The 15,559-nt window shown below is 37.8% G+C and overlaps 2 long non-coding RNA genes and 1 pseudogene across 2 annotated transcripts; all 3 read right to left on the bottom strand.

The window, feature by feature from the left end:
• Positions 1-27: 27 nt before the first annotated feature.
• LOC145816047 (uncharacterized) lies at positions 28-2,661 on the bottom strand. Its single transcript, XR_014358539.1, has 2 exons — positions 1,002-2,661; positions 28-101 (listed from the first exon to the last, which is right to left on the bottom strand). It is a non-coding gene; the product is annotated as an uncharacterized LOC145816047 (long non-coding RNA).
• A 10,237-nt stretch (positions 2,662-12,898) lies between these two features.
• LOC114317778 (uncharacterized) lies at positions 12,899-13,985 on the bottom strand. The gene is made up of 3 exons (XR_003648722.2): positions 13,801-13,985; positions 13,162-13,261; positions 12,899-13,078 (listed from the first exon to the last, which is right to left on the bottom strand). It is a non-coding gene; the product is annotated as an uncharacterized LOC114317778 (long non-coding RNA).
• Positions 13,199-13,784, bottom strand: LOC145816195 (uncharacterized; annotated as a pseudogene).
• Positions 13,986-15,559: the final 1,574 nt, after the last annotated feature.

The raw sequence follows: 15,559 nt of genomic DNA, 5'->3' as shown, positions 1-15,559 counted from the left end.
TAGAACATCCATATTAAGATTAGGAACAATACTATTGAGAAATGCTGCAGCTGTTTATGAACCTATTTCCATGCACCATCATCTGGAAAATCAATCGATATCTAGAGAGAGAATGAAAACAGGACCTCTGTTAGAGATCTAAAAGGACCTATAAAGCAATTAATCTCATCATCTAACCTACACAAGCACACAATTCAGGATGCAATACGTGGAAATTTGATATTTTGCCTATATGTGTGGGTTCATTTGAACACTTGGGGTTGTTTGTTAACACTTCCTTTTTATGTTTTTTTTTTCATTTTCATTATATAATAATAATAATAATAAAAACTTGTTTTTTTGTTTTTTGTAAACAGGAAAAGGAAATTGAACAAACGACCCTTAGTCTTTAGTATTTCATGCCAGGGTGCACTTCATCGTAACATTGGTTTGTAGAAGTAAAAACTAATTACAGACACTTCATTTTCAAAAAAATTAATTCCAAACAAATGATAGCTTATCTTATGGCTTTCGTCATAAGAAGAAATCTTAAATTTTCTAAATCAGAGAGCTCCTGAAGCCTATTCTTGAGCATAGGAATCCCACTCTCAAAGCATAAATTAACAAGATACATAAATTAACAGAACAAGCATAAAACTAATAGCATAGCTGTTTCCAGAGGAAAAACAAGCACAATTGATACCCTAAGAAGGTTGCCTCATGCAATTCATCTGAAAACAATGGAGCTAAAATAAAGTGGTCACCCTTTTTCAATTGCACTAAAGATAACATCAGCATAAATGAATCCACATGCTTGGACAGGCCCTCAAATCAATGAAGAAACATAAAAATATTTTGGATTTGCTCAGTAGAATTAACACTCACAGAGCACTGTATTGAAATTTGGTTTATCCAACATAAAGAAAGAAAAAGAAAGAAAGAGAAACAAAGGAAAAGAAAGAAAGAAAGAAAGAAAGAGAAAAAACCTCATCCCTGATGTTCAAATTAAAATTGAAGCTCACCTTGCATGATAATATCTCAATTGTACAATCTTCATCTGTTGGGGTCATTTCAAAGTTCAAAAGTTTAACTCTTGGCAAGGTACACCTGTATAGAAGCTAGCAGCGGGGCAAAATAGAAAAAAAAAAAAAAAAAAACCCAGTAACAACGGCAACCATAGGCCAACTACGTAGCACTAGCACTAAGCAACACCAGCACTAAGCAACACCAGCACACAGGTCAGCAGAACAGCAGAACTATATCTGGCTAACACCACTATAACATATCAACACCAGCACTAGTAGCATAAACAGCAAACCAGAACCAGCAACAAAGACAACACAACGTAAACAGGTGCAGACAGCACAAAAAGCACATACAACATGTAGCCAACAACACAGACAGTTTTCTTAAGCAATTTTCTTAATTTTTGCTAAATGTTTAATGAAATTATTACATTTTCAAAAAAACAAAAAAACATGAAAAATATACTTAAAAGACAATACGATAGGACAATACTTTATTGAAATGTAAGGGACAAGCATAACAATTGTGGTACTTTTCTTGTTACATCTAATTTGGATTTAGGTTAGTCTGTTAGAACAATGGCAAGTAAGAGCAGCTCATACTCTTATTGAGACCAAATGACCTATATAAAAAACAATTACAGAAAAATTCATTATATAAGAACTGCATAATGGTTATTCACATCTCAAAAATAGTCTAGATTTTCTACCAACATCAGCAATCAAATTTACAATAGAGTCAATAAATTTTTATTACAGAAAAAGAACCTTACAAATTTTCTGCTTCAAAAATATATGGTAGAGGCATAGCAGATAGCTGACTGTGATTCAACTTCAACCTTTGACACTAAAGTTAATTGATAAGAACCATAGCAAATTAAAAATAGAAAAGGGGCTAGGCATGTTGGCCCATTCAAACTTTGTAGCATAGCTCCATTACAAAAAGTCATACTTGCCCAAAACTTCAATGGTTAAATCACATATGCAAATGAACATCTAAGTGATCTTGCATAGTGGAAACATACCAGAAAGTTAAAAACTGCACTGGGATAGGAGAAAATCTTGAAAAATACATGCTTGAAACACAGGGCAAAGAAATAAGTGTAATGGAAAGAGCTACACACAATTTTCTTTTTTTTTTTCTTTTTTTTTTTGTTTGAGCACTATGGTGATAGAAAAACTGCTTTAAGCCCATTTAGAGAGTACACAAAGCAAACAAGCAAAGGATTCACTTGTCAAGTTTAAATTATCATTTTTACAAACAATTCAACTGATTAATTCTACATACTTGTTACCCATTAATCTTTAAAACATCTTCAGATTTCTTAGGCTACTAAAATAAAATGTTATATGGGAATTGAGATCAAAACCCAATTGCATGATATGCACATTAACAAAGACAACATGTAGAACATAATCAAGTCCAACTGATATGTACATATGCAAGCAAACCCAGATGAACAAATTCAGATTTCAAGTGAAAACAAAAAGTGAATCAAACATCTGCAAAAACTTGAAGAAACCCAGATGCAGAATAGGTACAAGAACGATTAAAAAAAAGAAAATTTTCATTTTTGCATACCACATGAAGAAACCCTTAGTCTTTTCCCCTTTCCCTCCACTTTTCTAGTAACCAAACAGTGAGTATGCCCAAAACCTAAAATGAAAAGATCAGAATACAAGCAAACAGACAAAAATAACAGCAAAAGCAAGACAGATAATTTCATTGTCTCCCATCTTTTCTTTTTGCATACCACATGAAGAAACCCTTAGTCTTTTCCCCTTTCCCTCCACTTTTCTAGTAACCAAACAGTAAGTATGCCCAAAACCTAAAATGAAAAGATCAGAATACAAGCAAACAGACAAAAATAACAGCAAAAGCAAGACAGATAATTTCATTGTCTCCCATCTTTTCTTTCTTTTTCATATTCTTAGCAACCAAACAGAGGTAACAAAACATAAACTAAAAGGTTAGAGATCAAAATATATTTTTTTTCCCTCCATTTTCTCAGCAATAAAACAGATTCATATTCACATAGTAGATGAGAAAACAAAAATATTGAGTGAAAACATACTTAGGGTTTTGGCAACCAATCTTCCAGAAAACAGCATAAGACCACTGATTGACTTGAAATGCCTCATCGACATCCTTGCTGTTCAAGAGATTGATTGCAAGCTTGAGGCCCTCAGCGACTAAGGAGGAGAAGAGGAAGAAGCTGAAGGAGATGACTTCAAAGACTAGAAGCTTTTTGCCGGTGTCGCAGGCGGAGGACCTTTCAAGGCTATGTTGGTTTGGGGTGATATGTAACGCCCTCAAAAAAATACATAAAACCCATCATTTTAGACATGCCATGATATAAGAGAAATCAACACTTTTCTATTCATCAGAGTAGTTCTTACAACAGTATTACATATTAACAACAAAAGCAAATGCCCTACGGGCTTACAGCTTTCCAAGTCAACACTTGGTTACAAAAAGAAGAGTACTAACTCTATACAAAATAAGCCCTTGGCTTGATATACATGTAATACAAACAAAATAATCAAAAAGAGTCTTCAACTCCCATAACCATCTAAGCTATGTCCTTGGAGGTGGCATGCTACCTGTACCTGAAAATGATGTCCCATAAAGGGTGAGCCAACGCTCCAGTAGAGATATGCTAAACACAATATGAGCAGTAACTAAGATATTAGCAATTGATAAATGTTTGACTCTCATAAACCAATTCATACACCATTTCCATTACATGACCACTGTGTCCATATTTCATTTCATTTTCCATTTCTTATTCAATTCTCAATTCACAACCATGGCTCAGAACCTGGCCAAACACTCTAAATGAGATAATAATTTATATTAAACATTTCCCATTTCACAATAGATAAGCATACTAGCTGTATCACCATCTCAACAGATAAGCATATGAGCTATATCAACACTTCCATAGATAAGCATATGAGCTATATCAACACTTCAACGGATAAGCATATGAGCTGTATCACCGGAGTCCATCCCCTATCTTCTCCCAAACATTATCCAGTTTAGAGGTCCATCCCCTATCTTCCCCTAAACCGTGGAGTACATCCCCTATCTCTTCCCACACAACACAATGCATAGAAACAATTATCATATACATCATCAAACAATACATAAAGTTAATGTATTCTTTCAACTGTCATACATGATGACACATTCCATTGATTAGTTTTAGTTTGCCTAATCATCATGCATTGCCTACAACAATTAAGACTACCCTCCACTGGTAGCCCAAAGCAATTATTTCTAAACAGATAATAAATGCGTCAACAGATAATTCATTCATATTTTCAAAAGTGAGCGATTAATAAATCCAACTTCACTAATCCATCTCATAATGAGCCAATTTCGTTATATTCAACTCAATTCCATATTTTCTCAACACTTGTCATTAATTACACTAGTGACCCAAAAATGCCCAAACATGGCATTTCCCCTTTGATTCCCAATATTGATTCCAAGAGTCCATATATTACCAACAACATCAATATACTCATTTTGAAACCCAAATACGTATTTATGGTCCAAAATAAACAAAGCCCTCTTTTCAAAATTATACATTTGAAACCCTAATTTCCAAAACCCAAAACCATTTATACAAAAAAACTCAATATCTAGGTCAAAACCCATAAAAGTGAGTAGGAATCCGTACCTCAAATTCGAAGCCCAAGGGAAGGAGATGAAGAAAACCAAAATGCTCCAAACTCCAAGATCCATTGATCAAAACGAAGCCCTCGACGATCAACACAACTTTTACAAAGGCCAAAGGAAAGGGAAGCACTCTAACTAGATCAAACCCTAGAGAGAAAGGAGTTTCTAGAGAGAGAGGCTCTCAAAATCGATTTTGGGAAAGTAAGAGAGAGAGAGTGAATGTAAAAAAGTGATTCAAAATTGCCTAACTGCCTTCTGATATACGACATTCCCGCTCGAGCGTAGAACAGGACGCTCGAGCGTCACGCACAAAAATCTAGACACGCTCGAGCGCAAGAAGGCCCACTCGAGCTCCAAGACACAAGAATAAGGTACATCCGCTCGAGCGCGAAAACCAGTCTGCTCGAGCGTAGATTTCCCCCTTCCCGAACTCACACAAAAAATGTACTACCCGCTCGAGCTCCAACAAGCCCGCTCGAGCGCGACCCGCTCAAGCGCAGGAAATCCGCTCGAGCGTAGAAATCACACCTGCAGAAGTTTTGCACAGCACCAAAATACTGGGAGTGTGCAATATCCGCTCGAGCGCTAGACGACCCACTCGAGTGGAACGACCAAAAACCTGGCAACAAGATTTTAGACCAAGGCTCAACCCACCTGCTCGAAACATGCCTAACATCCTAAAACTCAAACAAATGGAATCAAAGGATGACAATAAGATAGATACAACTACCAACTCCACGGAACCAAAGTCCGGAATACAACAGATATCGAAAGGGAAAACCGGGATTGCTATAACCTTCCCTCCTTAAAGAATTTCGTCCCCGAAATTAAATACAACTTTTTTTTTTTAGCAACAAGATTTTCTCAATTCCCAACATTATTATAAATGCAAAATTTAACAACTCGACCCATTTTCAGACATTCCATCTCAATTCAAGAGGCAATTTACCACATATCTCAATATGTATTAACAACATGTTTTCCTCGAAATTCATTAATTTCTACATACATGTTTCACAATTCTATATCATATTCCACATTCATGATATATCTCCATTTCTACAATACATTCAACATATATAATTTTATAACAAACTTCCAATTTAAGGCAAGTTCTACAATACTTCCATAAAACAAAACATTCACAATGTTTTACAGCTTGAGACATATATAATGCTCTTAAGGTTCAATAAGATTACAAAATTTCCAAAGCATGATTACATGTCAACAAACAAGTCTGGATATTTCTCGCGGACCTCCAACTCACGTTCCCAAGTGGTTTCCTCCACTCCGTGATGTTTCCACAAAACCTTCACTAAGGGAATGGTCTTGCCACGCAAGACTTGATCCCGCCTATCTAAGACTCGAACCAGTCTCTCTTCATACGAGGCATCCTTATCTACCTCTAAGTCGATCCAATCTAACACATGGGACAAATCCAGCTCATACTTCCGAAGCATACTCACATGAAACACGCCATGCACTCCGGACAACTGCGGTGGCAAAGCTAAACGATAAGCAACCTCCCCAATCCTCTCAAGGATCCCAAAGGGACCGATAAACCTAGGAGATAACTTCCCACTCTTCCTAAACCTCATCAAACCTCGCCTAGGTGATATCTTTAGAAAGACATGGTCACCTATCTCAAAAACCAAAGGTCTCCTCCTACGGTCGGCATAACTCTTTTGGCGACTCTAGACTGTAACAAGCCTCCTACGGATATGTAATAACCCGACCCTCGTACATGTTTTCTGATATATTTTCAGCCATTGTTTTGTACTTTTAAAATGTTACTGTAAAATCCCATGAAAAATTACGGTTAAGTAAGTGAAATTTATGTTTATGGATACCTATCTGTTTCACAAGAAAACTATCTATCACCATTAACACGTTTGAATTAAAAATTAGAAGCCTTAACGGCTTAATTATCTGAAATTGATTATATATTTGTGATCAGCATAATTTTTATGTAATATTAAGCATGTTTACGAAATTTCACTTTCGGAATGATTAAACGATGGAATTTTGTCCTATATGCCTTTATATAAGAATATAGAAAAGTCTAAGTCCTTGGAAGCTTGATCAAGAACTTGAAATATCTCCTGGAGAGGAAAAACGAAAGAAGAGAAAAGGGAACAAAGGCAAGGTTCAACAAGGAAGGGAATTGGGATTAAATTAGGAGGATCTTTGAAATTTTTAAAGCTCAAGGTATGTTAAATTTATTGTACATGAGAATTCCCCTTTTAATTGTGAAGAAGGGTTTGTTAATTTCATATGTATATTACTAGGGTTGTAATAGAGAGTTGTGTGTAATTTTTGGTGTGATTACCAAGTTATGCTCATTAATTGGTTGTTTTGAGAGCTAACTCAAGTGTTGTGTAGGACTTATATCTCAATCTTTGTTTTCCATGTCAAACCCATGAAAGTATATTTATGTAATGTAGGATGTTTTAATAAACATGAGGAACTTGAATTAAAAGATGGAATTGAGAAGGGTTGTGACTTGAGTAAGCTTCTAATCATGTTTATTTTGTGGTGTTTAAATGATGATTCATGTTATAGTGAAGTAGGGTCAATATATTGTATGAATTTCATCTTGGTTTGCATGTAAATTGAAGTGGTGTAGCTAAATTTTGAGTAGAAGTCGAGCTGCCCAAAACAGGGGTCACCACCGCACGTGCAGAGGTCATGGCCGCACTTGCGGACAAAGAAGAAAAAAATTGGAATGCATACTGTCTACGGCCGCTCGAGCGGAGGGGGAGGACCGTACGTGCGGTGCATGTCCGCTCGTGCGGAGGGTCCGGCTGCACGTGCGGCCCAGGTCTGAAAACTTTATCGCTCAGTTTTGCGTGCTTGCCTCTGTGGTATTTTTAGAATATTTTTCTGATGATCTTAAGATGGTTGTAAATGCAATTGAAGTGTAATGACTCAAGAAATGGTTTAATCGGGAAAAAGGAACTAATGTGTGTTATCTATGTGTGTAGGACACACTACGGGAGGAACCACCGCTCCGCAACAACACTGTGAGTAATAGTAGTAACGAAGTACCTTTATTATCGTTAATAATTATTGTTATGAACGTTATGTTCATTGCAAGAAACTATGTTAATATGTGTGCTACTCGGGAAACAATGTGAAATTATGGAAACATCGGAAGTCTTGTGAACTATGAACCTATGGAAACATCAAAAGTCTTGTGAACTATGAACCTATGGAAACATCGAAAGTCTTGTGAACTATGAACATATGGAAACATCGAAAGTCTTGTGAATTGTGAATTTATGAGGCCGAGGGCCGACTTGTGAATTTATGAGGCCGAAGGCCGAGGGCCGATTTGTGAATTTATGAGGCCGAGGGCCAATGTGTGAATTTGTGAATCTATAACTCTGTTAGGCCGAGGGCCAATTTGAGAAGTTATGAATCTATTGGCCCGAGGGCCAATGTGTGAATTTGTGAATTTGTGAACCTGTGAGGCCGAGGGCCAAGCTGTGAAATACGTTGTACTTATTAATAATTATGTTCATTCTGGAATAATGATTTTAGTGTAACTGTGAAAGCATACCGTTTTGCTACTAATGGGCCTGAGGCCGATCAGTTATAAATCATCGAAGTATGGATATTTCTGAGGGATCAAAATAATTGGATAAGCTATGTGCATTTGTATGAGTCTGAAATAGTTCTGTTGTGTTACAAATGGACCCGAGGTCATTCAGAACCTACGATATGAATGCAAAGGTTTAACGTTATATATGCTCTCTGTAATAGTATGAGTCTTATTCTGCTATACACAAGATAACTGTGTTAATCGGTAACTAAGTCATGAGAAGTTTATGTGCACTATTCCATAATGGAATTCTTAAGGAATTAAGGTTATTCTGTTTTTGTTTATCCGTTTCGGTTATGCTACGTTATGACATAATATGCATTGTTCGGTCCTTATGACTTAATGATTTCTGGTATGGAACAAAGTGCTGTACGGAACTAAGTGCTACACTTTGGTGGGAGCTACCTCTAGAATCCGTACGAGCCACCTCTTGAGTCCATACATATTTATGTCTGGGCCGATAGGCCGTTCTGTTATTTCTGGGCCAATAGGCCGTTCTGTTAATTCTGGGCCGATAGGCTGTTCTGTCATTTCTGGACCGATGGCCGTTCTGTGTATTATAGGGCTTAATGCCATTCTGATAAGGGCTTAATGTTTAAGGACCAATGTGTAAATGTGTGAATCCACCAGGCCAAGGGCTAATCTGTGATGTTGTGAACCAACAAGGCCGTTCTGAATATTAGTACATAATCAGATTAACTACCTGTCTTTTACATTATATATATACATTGCTTTGCATTGTAGTTCTAGTTAAACATTGGGTTATCTAAGTACTATTATTCACTGAGATTGTCTCACTCTGTATTTTGGTCTGATTCTGTAGGTAGTAAATCTGGAGGTCAGCCATAACCCTCGATGCTTATCTCCCTTTGACAACCTCTGTGTATCTAAGCATTTGGGTGAAGTCTACCCGTTTTTGTGGAGTTGCCAAGTTTTGGCTTATTCTTTGTTTGCCTATTATATGTTGAAGTTTCTAATGTTTTTGTTATATGCCCCAAACAAGGGGCGGGGTTGTATGTGTATGTAAATATTTATCATCTGATTCACTGTTTGTGATCCTGGCATGATAGTGGTCGCTCAATGGATGTAGTTTCTTTTTATTTTATGTTATTTTATGATATTTAATGCTTCCGTTCAGGCCCCATATGTATGTATATCAAATTTAATGTCTGTTTCCGATTAGGTCATGCCCAAACTTTTAGGGGCGGGTTTGGGGCGTGACAGGATAAGCTCAACTTTCTCCGTCGTCTCCCTAACCAACTCCGGACCCAACAAAGGTGCATCACCCACCTCGGCCCAACAAACTGGAGACCTACACGGTCGGCCATACAAGGCCTCAAATGGTGCCATATCGATACTCGATTGAAAACTGTTGTTGTAAGCAAACACCACCAAGGGCAAGTGCCTCTCCCACGTCCCACTAAAGTCAAGGATACAACCTCGAAGCATATCCTCAAGGATCTGAATAGTACGCTTGGACTGCCCGTTAGTCTGAGGATGAAAAGCCGTACTAAAGGTCAACTTAGTGCCCAAGGCACTCTGCAAACTCTGCCACAACCTAGCAGTAAAACGAGGGTCTCTATCTGAGGCGATCGTCACCGGAACCCCGTGCAACCTCACTATGTCCTGAATATACAAGTTAGCAAGATGATCTACCGAATCTCTTACGCGCATAGGAATGAAGTGCGCTGACTTAGTCAACCGGTCTACAACCACCCAAATAGCATCACTACCCCGTTGAGTCTTCGGAAGACCTACAACGAAGTCCATAGTGACATGCTCCCACTTTCACTCGGCAATAGGCAAGGGTTGCAACAAACCCGCTGGCCTCTGATGCTCGGCCTTCACTTGCTGACAAGTAAGGCACTTCAATACGAAAACAGCCACATCTCTCTTCATACCCTACCACCAGAACTGGCGACCCAAATCCCGATACATCTTAGTGCCTCCTGGATGCACCGCAAGGCGTGAATGATGAAACTCTCGGAGTACTTCCTCTCGGCAAGACTCCGGCACGAACAAACGGTCTCAGTATCTCACACTCAGGTCGGGATACACCGTCAAACCTTTCTCAACCTTCCCACTGGAGATCTTCTCTCGGAGGGATTCTACCTTAAGGTTACCTCGTTGTGCCTCTAATACTCGGCTCACAAGTGTAGACTGTGCAACAACAGAAAACAAGGCCGCAGCCTCAATGGATTCGCCTAGAAGCAAATCAAACTCGCCAAGCGCACCCAACATCTCCCATTCCCGGATGGCTATACAAGCTACATCACTAATGGATTTCCTACTAAGGGCATCAGCCACAACATTGGCCTTTCCTGGGTGATAGTGCAACTCAAAATCAGAGTCCTCAATGAATTCCATCCACCTTCTCTGCCTCAAATTCAAGTCTCTCTGTGTAAAAAGATACTTCAAACTCTTATGGTCCGAGAACACCTCGAACCTCTCACCATAAAGGTAGTGCCTCCAAATCTTTAAGGCAAAAATCATGGCTGCTAACTCAAGATCATGCGTAAGGAAATTCTTCTCGTGTATTTTCAACTGACGTGAGCCATAAGCTACCACTTTCCCCTCTTGCATCAACACACAACCTAAACCCTCTCATGAGGCATCGCAATAAACCGCATAACCCAACCCTCTCTTCGGAATAATCAAAACTGGAGCGGTGGTCAATCTAATTTTCAGCTCTTGGAACGACTTTTCACAAGTCTCACTCCATATAAACTTGACCCCTTTCCGCGTCAATCTAGTCAATGGTGAAGCTAGCCTGGAGAAATCCTTCACAAACCGGCGGTAATACCCAGCTAATCCCAGAAAACTCCGGATCTCAAAGACACTCTTAGGCTGTGCCCAATCTTGCACTGCCTCAACCTATCAACAGACACTCCTTCCCCGGATACCACATGGCCTAAGAACTTAACTTCTCCTAGCCAAAACTCATATTTTCCAAACTTGGCATACAGCCTATGGGCTCTAAGCAATTCAAGCACCACTCTCATGTGCTCATCGTGCTCCTCCTCAGAAGGTGAATAAATCAGAATGTCGTCCACGAAAACGATTACAAATCGATCTAAGAATTCCCGGAAGATCCTGTTCATCAAGTCCATAAAGACTGCCGGTGCATTGGTAAGCCTAAATGGCATCACCAGAAACTCATAATGGCCATACCGCGTATGGAATGCCGTCTTAGGAATATCCTCCTCCCTGACCCTCAACTGGTGGTAACTCGATCTCAAGTTTATCTTAGAGAAACAACGGGAACCCTTCAACTGGTCAAACAAATCATCTATGCGGGGCATAGGGTACTTATTCTTAACCGTAGCCCGATTCAACTTTCGGTAATCGATACACAATCTCAAGGCACCATCTTTCTTCTTAGCAAAGATGGTCGGTGCTCCCCACGGCGAAACACTAGGGCGGATGAAGCCCTTATCTAACAATTCCTGGAGCTGAATCTTCAACTCACTCAACTCGGCTGGGGCAAAACGGTAAGGTGCCATAGAAATCGGTGCCGTGCCGGGCACTAAATCAATAGAGAACTCTATCTCTCGGTGAGGTGGCAAACTAACGAGATCCTCGCGAAAGACATCCAAATACTCACAGACCACCCTCGGCAACACAATCTGGGTCTCATCACACTCACTACTCAAAAGGCTAGCAAGAAGACCACTAAGCTCACTCCGCCCTTGCGGATCATACACTGGTGGCAACACACTACCAACCCGATCCCCCAAGAAATGGAAACACTCCCCGCTCAAGGTACAAACTGTGACCCTCTGGCAGTAGCAATCAATGACAGCCCGGTATGACGATAGCCAGTCCATACCCAAAATAACATCAAAACCCTTCATGGGCATAACAACAAAGGGAAAAGGAAGCCTATGGTCGGTGACCTCTATATCACAACCTCTACATCCGTGTTTCAAAATCAATTCACCCCTAACAGGTGATACAACACATATAGGAGATGCTAATAGTGCCAACTCCAACTCCAACACAGATGCGAATGCCGCAGATACAAAAGAATGAGATGTACCCATATCAATCAACACACTAGCAACCGAGTTGCAAAACAGAAAGGTACCTCTCACAACTGATGGAGCCGGTACTAGGTCGTGCGCGGTAACAGCATACACGTGCCCTGTAGGCCCCTGATCCACGACTACAAATTCCTTCTTGGATTTAAATAATTCAAAGCACAAAAGAATTTCACTAAATAGGACACGGATGAGCTACAAATGCAAATGTGTTCATCACCCACCAAGATTCAAACCACCGAGTAAATGAGCTTTAGCTCTAATTTTAGAACCTGGTTCGAACCTTCAATCCAATTCTTAATCAAAACCCTCAAGCCTCGAATTCGGGTACCTTGAATTGGTGTGAATTTGCAACTAAGATTTCATTAACTAAAAAGAAAATTTAACTTAATCAATTCAGCAAATTGTCACGGTATTTGACCAAAATTTTGACCAATGAACCAGTGGATCCATACCCAATATGTGTGAGAATCAGGAAACATATCAAAAGGATCATAGCCTTATCAACGGTCAAAAAATGACTTGATGTAGCACCAAAAGAACAAAAGAGAAAGAAAATATGGAATCAAATCCCAAATTAATATATCAATATTCAAAATCATATCTTAGTCCAATAAAACCCATTACATAATGCTACCAATGCCTTTTTGATCCCCATAAGTAATAGAACAACATGAGAAAAAGAAAATAGGAGAGGGTCATACCCTTTCCAGTTTGATGCCAATAAAGCCCCAAAATTCCCCTGTTTAATGTCAAACAGTGAGCAAAATGCAGAAAATAATTAGCCCCAAATAAAGTTTACAACTTGATAAGATCAGAACTCACCAAGGATCTTCTAACCTGTTGCTAGAGTATTTAAAGCAGCCTTCCAAATTTCATCATCTCATTCTGCTATTAGGCTTGGAACAAGCTGTAAGGATTTCAACTATCCCAAAAAATAATTAGCCCCAGCAACCGATTCAACCGCCCCACATCGAACTCATCAGCACACAAATCAAGCTCCCTCTATTCATTGGAAACCCTACTCATACCCTCCAAGCTCTCAATCTCACCTTTTCCATCCTCCACCATCGAATTCAACCCCCTCAATTCATACCCCAATGTCGAAAAAAGAGAATTAGGCAAAAAATCACCGTAGTGGCTTCGAAAAACTGGACCAATGTTGACCACATCTAAGGTTTTAGCTTCAAAAGATTGGGTAGATGATCGGAATTGAAATGCTTCGTAGTTGTGGGAGTGGATCAATTGGGCTTGAAAAGGGGTCATGAGAAGGAAGAATAGAAGGAGAGGGAGAGGGAGAGGGAGGGAGAGAGAGAGAGAGAGAGAGATTACGATTTGGGGGAATTGTGGAGTTGGGTAGTGGGGAAGAGAGAGGAGGTGACGAAGGCCTCACGCATGAAAGGGCGGAGGGGGGTTTGGCGGCGGCCAGAGAAATTTGAAGAGAAGAATCAATAACAAACATACCTCAAGCATCAAACTGAGATTTTTTCCGGATCGAAGAAAAGAGAAGAACGAAACCCTTCCCCTTCGAACCATCAATCATCACCATTGCCGAACCAGTCTCGCCGCCGAAGAAAGCACCGTTCCAGGTCGAAGTCTCGCCGCTGCCGAACCAATCTCCCCTTCAAACCCTCTATATTCTCCCTTTCTTCTCCGTTTAACAACTTAAAATGTCCCTTCAGAATCCATTTGAAGCCAAAAGTTTGTATTTTGACAAACTTTCCTTTTTTTTCTTTCTAATATATTCTTGGTGATCGGTGCCTTTTATTTTATTTTGGCGCCTATTTTTTTCATTCCTACCATTTACGACATAAATTGTGCGTAATAAAAAATAAAATATGTTTAACTACCAACATAGGTCTGCTGTGTAGAGTTGATATATTAACGGCATGTCATATGTACGTTATAAAATTTTTTATTATTTATAGTTAATATTATAAGTCATAAAAAAATTATCATTGTTAGTATTCACGACCTACGTAATAGACACGTCGTGATTGAGAAATTATTTATGACATGTAAAAAAAACAAGTCGTAAAAGTAAAAAATCACAACTTGCATTTACTGCATGTTGTTAATATGAAGCCGTAAAAATCCAATTTTGTTGTAGTGTACTTTTCCTTTTGATTAGAAGTAGCCAAAGAGTTAAATGTATTTTGATTTTTTTTTTTAATATGTGTTTTGGTGTTGAGGCTTTTTTTTTTTAAAAAAAAATTGAGAATTGTATATTTTATATAAAAATCAAATTGAAATATTTTATACAATCACACTTATTTAGGGAGTATGATTAAAAAGTAGTAATGTATATATAATCACACTTTAATTAGAAGGTATGATTAAAAAATATAGAAATAATCACACTTTAATTAGAATGTGTAATTAAAAAATATATATAATCACACTCATTTAAAAAGTGTTATTAAAAAATAGTAGTATATATATAATCACATTTTAATTAGAAGATGTGATTAAAAAATATATAAATAATCACACTTTAATTAGAATGTGTAATTAAAAAATATATAAATAATCACACTTATTTAAAAAGTACGATTAAAAAGTAGTAGTGTATATATAATCACACTTTAATTAGAAGATGTAATTAAAAAATATATAAATAATCACACTTTAATTAGAATGTGTGATTAATATATATATATATATATATATAATCACACTTATTTAAAAAGAGTGATTAAAAAGTAGTAGTGTATATTTAATCACACTTAATTGAAAAGTGATATAAAAAACAAATATTATCACACTCAATCAAATTAAGTGTGATTAAAATATCAATCTAATTTTTTTTATTATACTTCCAATAAAAGTGAGATATATTTTTTTTTGTCAAAGTGTGATATTTAACTATTTTTGTAGTAATGACTTATCAAAAACGGAATGTATGTAAGGAAATGTTACATGTCTGATGGCCTTTTCAAAATGAATGTAATGACTGTTGTACCCTCTGGTATTAATAAAAATATATCTTCTTCTTATTTGTTTGAGTCTTCAAATTTATGGCATGATAGATTTGGACATGTTAATTTTGAATTTTTGCATAGATTAATTAATATGGAATGTTTACCTAAATTTGACATTGATTTAAATCATAAATGTGAAATTTTTGTTCAGGCAAAATTATCCAAAACTCATTTTCATTCAATTGAAAGAAGTACGGAACCACTTGAATTAATTCATAGTGACATTTGTGATTTTAAATCAA

Source organism: Camellia sinensis, unplaced genomic scaffold, assembly GCF_055761805.1.
Source record: "Camellia sinensis isolate YWXY unplaced genomic scaffold, ASM5576180v1 Unanchor3, whole genome shotgun sequence".
Lineage (NCBI taxonomy): Eukaryota > Viridiplantae > Streptophyta > Magnoliopsida > Ericales > Theaceae > Camellia > Camellia sinensis.
Note: the sequence above shows the minus strand (reverse complement) of the source record. Positions and strands in the feature narration are given on the sequence as shown.